Source organism: Bos javanicus, chromosome 29 (assembly GCF_032452875.1).
Source record: "Bos javanicus breed banteng chromosome 29, ARS-OSU_banteng_1.0, whole genome shotgun sequence".
NCBI lineage: Eukaryota > Metazoa > Chordata > Mammalia > Artiodactyla > Bovidae > Bos > Bos javanicus.
The window spans coordinates 20,908,299-20,920,955 of record NC_083896.1 but is presented as its reverse complement, the minus strand read 5'-3'; the positions used below and the strand labels follow the sequence as shown (position 1 = coordinate 20,920,955).

The 12,657-nt window shown below is 38.2% G+C and overlaps 1 long non-coding RNA gene across 1 annotated transcript in view; it reads right to left on the bottom strand.

Moving 5' to 3' along the window:
• Positions 1-5,659, bottom strand: part of LOC133241100 (uncharacterized) — a 68,049-nt gene extending 62,390 nt beyond the window's left edge. The window contains exon 1 of the long non-coding RNA XR_009734517.1: positions 5,056-5,659. This is a non-coding gene — a long non-coding RNA (uncharacterized LOC133241100). The remainder of the gene's footprint in view (positions 1-5,055) is intronic.
• Between the last annotated feature and the right edge of the window lie 6,998 nt (positions 5,660-12,657).

The following is a 12,657-nucleotide window of genomic DNA, read 5'->3' as shown; positions in this document are numbered from 1 at the left end:
GTCATATTACCTGTTCCAGAAAACTATCATGAACTTGACTCATCAACCTTCTATCTTTAAGAAGGGAATTTAAAAAACATCAATGTAAAATGGCCCTGCAATGTAAGTAGCAACCTATTGTAGGGAATATAAGTGTAGCAGTACTAATAAAACATAAGGAAATCTTTCACTGACTTTATTTTCATGACTGGATGAAATAGCCAATAATAATATTGATTATTTCTTTTTCACTTCATGCTAAGGACCTTACTTATTATGTATTATTTTTGATGATTATAAAAACCCTGTCTCAAAAATAATGGAACTAGCTTAATTCACTCAAGCTATGCAACTAGTGAGATATGGAACTGGTCTTAAAATCCTAGGACTGTCTTATTTCTAATAGGTTGTTATAGAAACCATCATGTCTCATAATACCTGCTTTACTTTGAAACAATTACAGATAGATGTTTTCTTCTCAGGATGCCAGACATAAGAAAGTAAAAAGGGAGAGGACTGCAAAGAGTTACCGCTACTCTCCTAAGTAAAGGTCAAAGAAAAGACTAAGAATAAGGCTGATAAAATATTGCCTATATAGCAGTTATAGAAGTCATGATTCTCCAGAAAAAAAAAAAATAGAATAAATAGGATGTGTGTGTATGGGTGTCTAATAGGTATAGATATAGATACAGATATGGACATAGATAAAGATATAGAGGGATATGAATGTATTTTTTAAGGCAGTGTCTCACAGAATTGTAGAGACTGGCAAATTTGAAATCTGCAAGGCAGCCAGGTAGGCTAGAAACCCAAGGAAGAGGCGATGTTGTAACTTGAGTCTAAAGGCAGTATGTAGGCTGAATTTCTTTTTTCTCAATGACTTTAATCTCTTCTAATAACTTTCAACTGATTGAATGAGGTTCACATAATGGAAAGTAATCTACTTTACTCAAATGTCCATTGATTTAAGTATCAATTGTATCTAAATGAATATCTTCACCATGATATCTAGACTGGTGTCTTACCCAAAATTGGATACATCACTGACTCAGTGGACATGAGTCTGAGCAAACTCCAGGAGATACTGAAGCACAGGGAAGCCTGGCATGGTGCAGTCCACGGGGTCACAGTCAGACATGCCTTAGGGACTGAACGACAGCAACAAGGGTACTAGAGCCTATCCAAACTGCTCGTCCAATCAGGGAAGCGACAGTTGAAAATGCTACCCAGAACAGTGAGAAACTTACACTGGGACAAATGATCACCTAATGCTTTCATTGGCTACTAATTTTTAATGTGTTAATTCTATATACAGTATATAGAATTGACATTATTAATAATCTTTCATAACACTACTTTTTATCATTATATTCAATAATATCACTTTCCTTCAATAAAGTTAATGCACAGAAACATTCAAGCAATACTAATTAAACAAGCATCAAGCATCTAATACAAGCCATGTGATGTGCCAAGTCCTGGGGATAAAAGGAGAAAAAAGGACTTTAATTCTGTTCTCCAAAAGCTAAGAGTCTAATGAAGGGAGCAGAGAAACAATAAAAAGCATAATTAGATAATTAGATAAAATAATTAAATCTTCTTTTCACTACTAGTTTCAGTGTCAAAGCCAGGGTTATTACAATTATTAAAGCTGGATTAAGTCACCCTGGTCTTATAGGCTGATAAAGGTGAGCTATATAACTTCAAGAATATGTCTTTTTGTCATGAATAATTTTTCAGCATAAATAGGAATGTTAACAAATTTTCAAATCAGTAATAACTTGTTAGAAATGCAATATATGCACATTAAGGCTAAAAAAGTATATATTGCAGCTTACAGATTTTATAGTTTCAATAAAACTTATTCTACTAATTTTGGATTTACATTAAAGTTCTAAACATCCAAACGCCAAATAGGGACTAAACAAAAATGTGGAAAGGACTCTGCTCAGAGGATTGACTTAAAGTTATTGGTTGTTCCCAGAATCAGTGAGAAAGTGGGTAGTTTTGACTTAGACCTGAATTCAAGAGTCTGCTTTGTCACTATCAGCTGTGACCTTAAGGAAAGTTACTTAGGCTGCCAAGTCCTAACCTATTTTTCCTGGTAATAAAATCAACTGATTGTTGGGAGTTGTTGTAAAGATTAAATATGATTACACATGTGTGGATCACAATAAACTGTGGAAAATTCTGAAAGAGATGGGAATACCAGACCACCTCACCTGCCTCTTGAGAAACCTATATGCAGGTCAGGAAGCAACAGTTAGAACTGGACATGGAACAGACTGGTTCCAAATAGGAAAAGGAGTACATCAAGGCTGTATATTGTCACCCTGCTTATGTAACTTATATGCAGAGTACATCATGAGAAACGCTGGGCTGGAAGAAGCACAAGCTGGAATCAAGATTGCCAGGAGAAATATCAATCACCTCAGATATGCAGGTGACACCACCCTTATGGCAGAAAGTGAAGAGGAACTAAAAAGCCTCTTGATGAAAGTGAAAGAGGAGAGTGAAAAAGTTGGGTTAAAGCTCAACATTCAGAAAATTAAGATCATGGCATCTGGTCCTATTACTTCATGGAAAATAGATGGGGAAACAGTGGAAACAGTGTCAGATATTATTTTTGGGGGGCTCCAAAATCACTGCAGATGGTGACTGCAGCCATGAAATTAAAAGACGCTTACTCCGTGGAAGGAAAGTTATGATCAACCTAGATAGCATATTCAAAAACAGAGACATTACTTTGCCAACAAAGGTTTGTCTAGTCAAGGCTATGGTTTTTCCAGTAGTCATGTATGGATGTGAGAGTTGGACTGTGAAGAAGGCTGAGCACCGAAGAATTGATGCTTTTGAACTGTGGTGTTGGAGAAGACTCTTTAGAGTCCCTTGGACTGCATGGAGATCCAACCAGTCCATTCTAAAGGAGATCAGTCCTGGGTATTCTTTGGAAGGAATGATGGTAAAGCTGAAACTCCAGTACTTTGGCCACCTCGTGCGAAGAGTTGACTCATTGGAAAGGACTCTGATGCTGGGAAGGATTGGAGTTAGGAGGAGAAGGGGACGACAGAGGACAAGATGGCTGGATGGCATCACCATGCCATTGATGGACATGAGTTTGAGTGAACTCCGGGAGTTGGTGATGGACAGGGAGGCCTGGTGTGCTGCAATTCATGGGGTCGCAAAGAGTCGGACACAAATGAGCGACTAAACTGAACTGAACTGAACACATGTGAAACTGCCAAGCAGCACTTGATAGTATAATGTTCTTAGAAAGGGATATTTCCTTATTTGTAATAGATTTGAAACTTAGGATAACACAGGAAAACAGCTCACAGGAGAATAGCTCATGAGACTGCCCATTATATTTTGCATCATTTATATTTTTACGTTGGTATAAAATTGCTAACATGATGTGAAATAAAAAGGTTTTTCTGCACCTGCATCTTTGCTACTGATAGACACACAGACACACACATATACATGCTCTTTGTGTGAAACACAGCATACACTTCTATATTATGAACTTATTATCATTTAGAAACTCCTACAATGAAATCTTTCTCACACTAAAGGCTGTCTCACGTTACTCAAAAGCAAAGAACACTTGAAATGCACTGGTTTGTACAGGGATAACCAATAGGCTTAGCAGTTGTCAAAAATACCAGACTAACAAGGTGAAGAGGGCAAAGAGACATGAATTGTGAGGCTGACCTCTGTTCTTGTAATTCTCTATTTCATTTCTCCAGCTAATGGACTTAAGAAGACATTTGCCTCAGTATATTTTGTGTCCTCTGAAACTATTCAGTGACAAATATGCTTTCCATACCTTTGGCTTTATTCTGGAGAGCAAAATAAATTTTTATGAATGTTTCTTAGAACACCATATAAGAAAGGAGAGTCAGAGACTAAATATCAAACTTGAGGTTTTTTAGCTTAGATCACAAAATGTTAGAGATGAATGATATCTATTAGACCAAGCTTCTCTGTCTTTTCTTTTCCCCCTTTATAATAAACAGTTGTTTATTTCATGGCATTCAGAGTATGTTTATACAAGAAAAATATTAAGAAAATTTTTGAAATTTATATCATTCTAGCTTTTAGACTAACAGAGTATTTGAATGTAAGCTGGTCACTAATCTTTTTTCATTTTAATTTATTTTAATTGGAGGATAATTTCTTTACAATATTGTGGTGGTTTTTGACATTGACATGATTCAAGTTTCTCTTTGTAAAAATGCAGTGACTGAATTATTCAGAAAACTTTATTGTCAGAGAGGCAGCTTTCTTTTCCTTAATTTATAATTATAACATTATATATTTACATTAAGGAACATTATAAAAATAATTGTTTTGTGGAGTAGAAAGTATTAGAAGGTAAAAAAGTTTTTTTTTTTTTTTTAATAAGGTACATTATTGTGCTTTCCTATATAGTATTTTATCATTACACAGACAAATGTCTCCTACATTTAGGAGTTAAAGTGAAAGAAAGTGAAGTCGCTCAGTCATGTCCGACTCTTTGAGACACCATGGACTGTAACCTACCAGGCTCCCCAGTCCATGGAATTTTCCAGGCAAGAGTACTGGAGTGGGTAGCCATTTCCTTCTCCAGGGGATCTTCCCGACCCAGGCATTGAACCCGGGTCTCCCACATTGCAGGCAGATGCTTTACCGTCTGAGCCACCAGGGAAGCCCCAAGGAATTAAACTTCTTTTTAATCTTATGACACAAAAATGTTAGTAAAGTAATAAACAAGTGTTAAATCAGATTTATATTTTTAAGTCCCAAGGTTGTAAATGTCCTAAGCAAAAGTGTGCATCATTAAATTATCTTCTAATAGATGCAAAGATGCTTTTAAGATACTGCTTTAATTTTATATATTGGCTTGTTAAATTTAATTATGAAATATTTGAATTATATAAATTAATACAGTGTGTGTATATATATATATATATAAAGCAAATTACACATGTAACACTTAGCTATGTAAAGTAACAAATATATAAAATAAGTTACACATAACTAATAGTAATATAAACACTTGGGAGTACACTAAGTTTTTCCTGAGGTTTTTACCTTTTTGCTGCTGTTGTTTAGAACACACTCGTTTGTTTCCTCATTTTGCTTGACTCTGTGTCGTTCTGTACATTTGGTAAGACAGCCACCTCTTCCAGTCTTAAAGGAGAGGCTTCATGGAGACGATAAATCGTCTCCTTCAGCCTTGTTCACAGGCTCTCTCTCATATCTTTGCAATTGTCCAAGCAGCCTATTTAATTTTGAGTGTGGCTCAGTAGTTGAGAGCTGTGTGAACATCTGCTGGTGTTCCAGAAGGGAAGATTTCAGTCTTGATTCAGGCCAATTGGAAGCCCGACCCAGGAGACAGCAGACAGCAGCTTTGAGAGCACATGGATATAGATATTCCTGCCGGATTACCACCTGTGCCAGAGATGGAGCACTGTCCCCTAGTGGCAACTGCAAAAACAGGGCACAAGACGTAAAACTGGGAACCAGACAAGACCCGCCACCAAGCTGAAAACCAGGCACCAAGCGGAAAACCGGGTGCCGGACATGCGTACAAGCCGCCTTGGGGAGATATTGACACCCTGGAAGCACTCAAAGATGGCCGCCAGCCCGTCTGGCTGTCCTGCTGAGATCATCGCAGCGGGCCCTCAGGTGGCTGTTAAATCAGTCGCCTGCCTTCAGGCCGACACTCCACGGCAGGCGAAGGAGACTCAGGCACACAAAGCCTGGGCTCACTCTGATCTGATGCTTCCACGCTGGGCCCGGGAGGGTGAGTCCTCGCGCAGGAGCCTGTCAGAATCTTCTCAGATTGCGACAGGTGTGTGGGTCTTGTGGGCACAAGTTCCAGTGGCTTTCAAAAGCCAATATTTTGGAGGGCCTGTTTCTCAGATGTAGATCTTAAAAGCTGGGTTGCCTGATGTGCTGTTTAAACCCTTCCGTCCTCAGGGAGAAGCTCCGATGGTGTGTCCTGTTCCTACTGTGGGACCGTGGGTGTCCAGCCAGGGGTGGGATTTCTGGTGAGATCCGGCCTCTTCCATGTTCTTCCCAGTGGGCCTGCTGTCCGTTGCTCAGTGCAAGGTGTTGCTGAGCCAGTTTGTACGTGTTTTTTGTTTGTTTTCAGAGACAGTTGTGGGATATGTAACTGTAGGTTTGGAGTATGTGGGGAAATATACAAGATGGCGCCAGTCAGGTACTCTGGTCCAGCCCTCTCACCCCATGTTCTGTAAACAATGACTTTGCCAATTATGTAACAGCTGAGATCACTTATACCTGGTGAGGAGGTACTTGCTTGGTCTCGGACTGCTTTGTGTCGTATGCCATAAAAGCTTCACCTGGTAAAGCCCTGAAGGGTTGTGTGTGCTTATTGTAATCTCTGGTGCTTTTGCTGCTGCGCCAGCCAGGAGAGAATAAACCCATTTGCAGATCCTAGGGTTCCTGGCATTTTCTCCCAGCCTCTTAGCTTGTTCCTTGCCTGCTGTGGGTTCAGGGAACAGTGGGCACAGTGAGATACAGCGAGACATTTGGCGCTGTGAACAGGATCAGCAATACAGAGTGTTTTTGGGAGGTGGTGAATTCAAGACTCCCTTACCATCTCTGTTGAACTTAAACTTGGCTAACGTAAGAAATAATATTCTTCTAGGAGGCTCCTCAGTCAATCTCCGCTTCTTCTGTCTCCCATTCAAGAAGTAGCTGGTTTCTTGAATTTGCTTTTTATTATTACTTTTTATCATTCCTTTGACTATTTGAAACAGGTTTATCACGTGTAGATGTCCATAAAAACCGAATATCTTTGAATTTTTCATGTCTTAAAATCTTCATAGAAATGCATATACAGTGTATATATTTCTCTGTATCTTACTTTCTTTAGTTAACATTATCCAATAATCTGCACTGGTAAAGAATATGCCTGCAATTCAAGAGACCCCAGTTCGATTCGTAGGTCAGGAAGATCCCCTGGAGAAGGGATAAGCTACCCACTCCAGGGGTAGCAAAGAGTTGGACCCAACTGAGTGACTTTCACTTTCACCAGTATTCTTGGGCTTCCCTGGTGGCTCAAATGGTAAAGAATCTGCTTGTAATGAGGGAGACCTGGGTTCCATACCTGGGTTAGGAAGATCCCCTGGAGGAGGGCATGGCCATCTACCTCAGTATTCTTGCCTGGAGAATCCTCACGGACAGAGCAGACTGGTGGTCTACAGTCAATGGAATTGCTAAGTCGGACACAACTGAGTGACTAAGCACAGAACAATAATCTATAAGATGCCTCTTATGTGTGTTCTATGACATGCAAATATAAGTTGGTCACAGCCACTCTCAAACTATATTTGCCATCCAGAAAAAGTAATTTATGAACAATATTTTTTTCTACCTGAGCCAAATAAGGTGTATCAAAATACTTAGTTTTTGATTTCCACTTTCTCTGTTCATGATCAGTTTCGTAGCCTGAGATTCACAACAGTAAATGTTAATTTTGAATCTAAAGATGGCATCCCTTCCTTCTCAGGCCCAACTGTAAAATAGTATCTTTATTTACCGCCCAGGTATTTTGAATAATAATTCTGACTATGATTTATCAGCAAGAATAACAATACTAGAGAATTTGAAATTAAAACAAAAGGGCATGAATACCTGTGGGAGGTGCTGGGTTGATGGGAGAATCCAAGTAGAGGATGTTAAGATGCTATCCAATTTGAAAATGTTATACTTAGTTTTGTGTAACTTAGATCAGTGATTTTATTTCTTCCAAATTTTAGAATAACTTTATCCATACATATTGCATGTATCAACATATAGAAGATGACAATATTTAGGACCATTTCTAAACAAATTGAAAGGAGTTTTTTGTTGTTGTTGTTGTTTTTTAAAGGGATAGATAATAGAAAAAAATGAGCTGTAGTAGTCACTAAAATCCTCTAGGTTTGCATGGCACCACATTGACTGAATTCCATTACTATTTATGTTATGTTCTAACAGTCACTACTCCACAAGAATGCATTCATATTCTGATTGCCTTTTATTATTTTTTATTGGAGTATAATTGCTTTACAGTATTAGTTTCTGCTGTACAATGAAGTGAATCAGCTATATGTATACATATATCTCCTCTCTTTTGAAACTCCTTTCCCGCCCCGATCCCACCGATCTAGGTCATCACAGCACTGAGCTGAGCTTCCTATGAGCTTCCTATGCTATATAGCAGGTTCTCAGAAGCCATCTACTTACGTATGGTAGTGTGTGTGTATATATATATCAATCCCAATCTATTTCATCCCACCATTCTCTTTCCCCTCTGTGTCCACATATTTGTTCTCTATGTCTGTGTCTCTATCCCTACTCTGGAAATAGGTGCATCTGTACCATTTTTCTTGGGCTTCCCAGGTGGCACTAGTGGTAAAGAACTCTTCTCCCAATGTAGGAGACATGAGAGACATGGGATCGATCCCCTGGTGAGAAAGATCCCCTGGAGAAAGATATGGCAATGCACTCCAGTATTCTTGCCAGGATAGCCCCATGGACAGAGGAGCCTGGCAGGCTGCAGCCCTTGGGGTTGCAAAGAGTTGAACATGACTGACCACATACTATTTTTCTAGATTCCACACATATGCATTAATATATGATATTTGTTTTTCTCTTTCTGACTTACTCCATACTGTATGACAGACTCTAGGTCCATCCACATCTCTAAAAATGACCTAATTTTGTTCCTTTTTATGGATGAGTAATATTCCATGGTATGTGTGTAATACATCTTTATCTATTCATCTGTCATTGGATATTTAGGTTATTTCCATTAGATGCTAGGCACTGTTCTTAGAGCAGCACATAAGAAATAATGAAGAAGACAGAGGGAGTCATTGTTTGCCTTTGTCAAAAACTAAGCAGACACTGCCTTATGTGGATTTCATTGAGAAAGACATTTTTAGACTTCATAAGAAGTGAAGTTGCTCAGTTGTGTACAACTCTTTGTGATCCCATTGACTGATCTTCTGTCCATGGCATTTTCCAGTCAAGAGTACTGGAGTGGGTTGCCATTTCCTTTGCCAGGGGATCTTCCTGACCTGGGGATTGAACCCAGGTCTCCCACATTGCAGGAAGATGCTTTATCCTCTGAGCCACCAGGAAAGCCTTTTTCAGGCTTAGTCTACCTAAAAATAAAAGAGCCTAGTCTAGAGTTAGATCTTAAAGCCCTGAAACTTCACCATGGAAGGTAAACTACTAATGTGGCATTCCTTAGAATTATATTCTTAAAAACTTATGCCTGATTTATAAGCAAAGAGTGCACTCTCAGGGACGGAGGGACACTTTCTACAGTGGAAGGCTGCTCCTAGAAGAACTTATTCACTCTTGTCCTGAATAATTCAGCACAGACTCAAAAACTGAATACCAACAACTTATTAAAAAAGAGGAATGTTACAATTAACCAGGATGACCTTCCTTTGATGTTCCTAATTATATTAAAACTCTTCACACATCTGGTTTAAATGTAATTTCATTATGATTGCATACTGTGTAGGGCAAGCATATGCAGTTTTGAATCACTGGACTGTACTTTACCTTTCATTTTCCTATCCAGAGTTTCCATAATTGTCTTAGCTTTTCCAATTTATTGGACATTTATGTAATCTCAGACATGTGCTCTCTCAACACTGGAGGCTCCCCTCTGCGCTTGAAAACATGATAGACAGCAAAATGAACTGAAGATAAAAAGGAGACACTCTGTATTTAAAGTTTGCCATAAGAGGCCAGTGAGCCATTGGAGGCACTAAAGATATAGGGTTCAATAATAAGGATAATTCTATAAAATAAATCCCATTCAACAGAGCCAGGCGAATCCAGAGTTTGGCAAGATGAAATTATTACATCTGTAGTCCATCAGGTCAGTTCAGGGTATGAGAACATGATTAAGAAGGTAAGTTCCATTTTGAAACCAGCAAGTCTGGGAAGATTCCAGACAGGTAGACAAACTCTGAAAAAGAGGACCACAGTTCTAGACACAGACTCCAAATAAAGTTCTCTGAACTACTTCTTCCAGTAATAACACCTTTTTTAAGATCTACTATTTTTAAATACTGACTAATTGTGCTACTGTCATCAACCACTATTGTAAGCATCAACTTAAGATGATGGTACTTTTTTAAGATCCTAAAATATGTCAGTCACCACAAGACTCACATACCATATTCTGTTCTTCTTAATCTGTAGAGGTAGTTCACCGAGTATATATTATAATTGCAACTTTACAGAGAAGTAAACTTGTTTACTTTGTTTAATTGACTTCATATCATTCTGATTTTATCTCAAAATGGTAACAGCTTAGGCTTGAAGAAAATACATTCTTATATACACAAAATGTTATTGCCTCATGTGCTGAATGTCTAATTTTCTATACAGTTTCCTCCACCTCATGCATCAATGTCTGTCATATTATGTTTTTATTCATGGCAATAGGTATTTTATGAAATTATTTTTAAATTGTGGTCTATTTCTCTTACAAGAATGTTGTGTCCTTGAGGACAGAGAATATGTTTGATTTGTTGCTACATGTCAGAGCCTAGACAGTGCTTGGCACTTAGTTAACATTTAAGAAGTATTTGTTGAATGAATGGACAAAAGAATATATTGAATAATAATCTGGTAAGTGGTCAAGCCAAGATGCAAGCAAATTTAGATTTCCTTGAATGGCCAATGCTTATTTGTCCTTTTATTTTCTTTCTACTACATTTCACATTTTCCAGCCTCTTATGGTTATCAAGCTATACACATTGTGACATTAAAGACCCCAATAATTAAAGAGTTTTGTCTGTTTGAAACAAACCCAGACCTCCATGTGTGTGTGAGAGGATTGCCATGAGTTTTCATGTCTATCACACAGTCATAACATCTGGACAGATTTGATTCTTGAAAGAAAATGTATACTCTCTTTGAGATTTATTAGGGGCTTTCCCAGTGGCTCAGACGGTAAAGAATTTGCCTGCAGTGCATGAGACCTGGGTTCGATCCCTGGGTTGGGAAGATCCCCTGGAGAAGGGAATGTCTACCCACTTCAGTATTCTTGCCTGGAGAATTCCATGGATAGAGGAGCCTGGCAGGCTACAGATCATGGGGTTGCAAAGAATTGAACATGACTGAGCAACTAACAGATTGTAACCCAGATTAAATAATGCTAGACTCACAGAGGGTATGTCAGTCTCCCCATCAGCATATCAATCACAATAATTCTTGAGAACTCCAAGGTGGGAGCTGAACTCAACTACCACAAAGTATAACATGTGGTTTTAGTCAACTATGCCATTAATATCAACTGAAATGGTTGAGTCATTTTAAACATAAATAACATAAGTGTAGGTGGCATTAAATAATAATCTTTATGTACCGGTGTTTTGAATGTATTACAGCTTGCAGAAACTGTTTGAAATCAATGTATCCACTTATATGTTCATTCCTTTCATAAATATTTATTGAGCACCTATTATGTACTTTTTACAACACTGAGAACAGTGTTCACTTGCAAGTGCCAAATGTGAGAGAGAATGCTAATTAATTCATATAATAGATTAATCAAACTGTCCAAACAAATATTATTTAACTTTCTGCCTAATCTGGAAATAAAATCAACATCTATAGTCTGTGCTCCATATCCACAGATTCTACATTTTATATGCAGTCTGTTGGATGCATGGATATAGAACCTGGTATATGGAGGGCAGACTGTACTATGTTATTTTATAAAAGCCATTTAAACATCCCAGGATTTTGGTATCCATGGAAGTCTGGAACCATTCCCATGTGGATACTGTGAGCCAACTGTATATTAATGTTATTCTTGCTCTGTGGATTTTGGCAATTCTTAAGAGAAGGTATCATTTGTGTCTGACACACTAATTTTGTCCCATAACAATATCTACAAGACTTACCAAAGTTTCTCCACCTCAGATTTGCTTGCTTATACATTCTTCATTTCTTCACAAAGTAGGACTTAAAACAGATTTCCTATTTTCTGGGCTCAGGCTATGCATTTAAGTCATCACTGCTTGCTCAACTTCAGTAAGATCTTTTGTGTATAGAACAGACCTAGGAATGTGAATAAGAATTGGTAAGCCTTGTTGATCTCTACATTATTTCTTATTATCCCATTTCATCTACTCTTAAAAATGTATTCTCTGAGATCTTTAATTGTCGCATCCCACCAATCTAGTTATTTGAGCTTGATCACAAAATCATTTTTACTTCTACCCCCTCCAATAACCTTCATATTAAAAAATCTGTCATTAAAATGTATCTCAAGTCCTGTCCTTTATCAGCCTCCTGAATGCTCACTCATTCTTTCTAGGAATGTCCTGAAGCAAGGGATCCAAGAGTCTTCATGACCTGGCTCTAACCGAAGTTTTCACTCTCCTCTTTTGGTACTTTCCTATGACTCCTCCGTCCAGACCCCACCCCAGCGTTCACACACACACATGCATACACATACGTGCACACACACACATACTTTGTGCTTCTCTTTGCATTCATTTTCCCATCTCCTTAACTCCATGGCTATTTTTCTTTACTTAGGCTCTGTCTGATGAATTCCTGTTCATGCCCTTAGCCTGGTACCCTGATATAGGTGCCTATTCTCATGAGACATTTTCTAAAATAAGAGGCTTTGTGCCAATC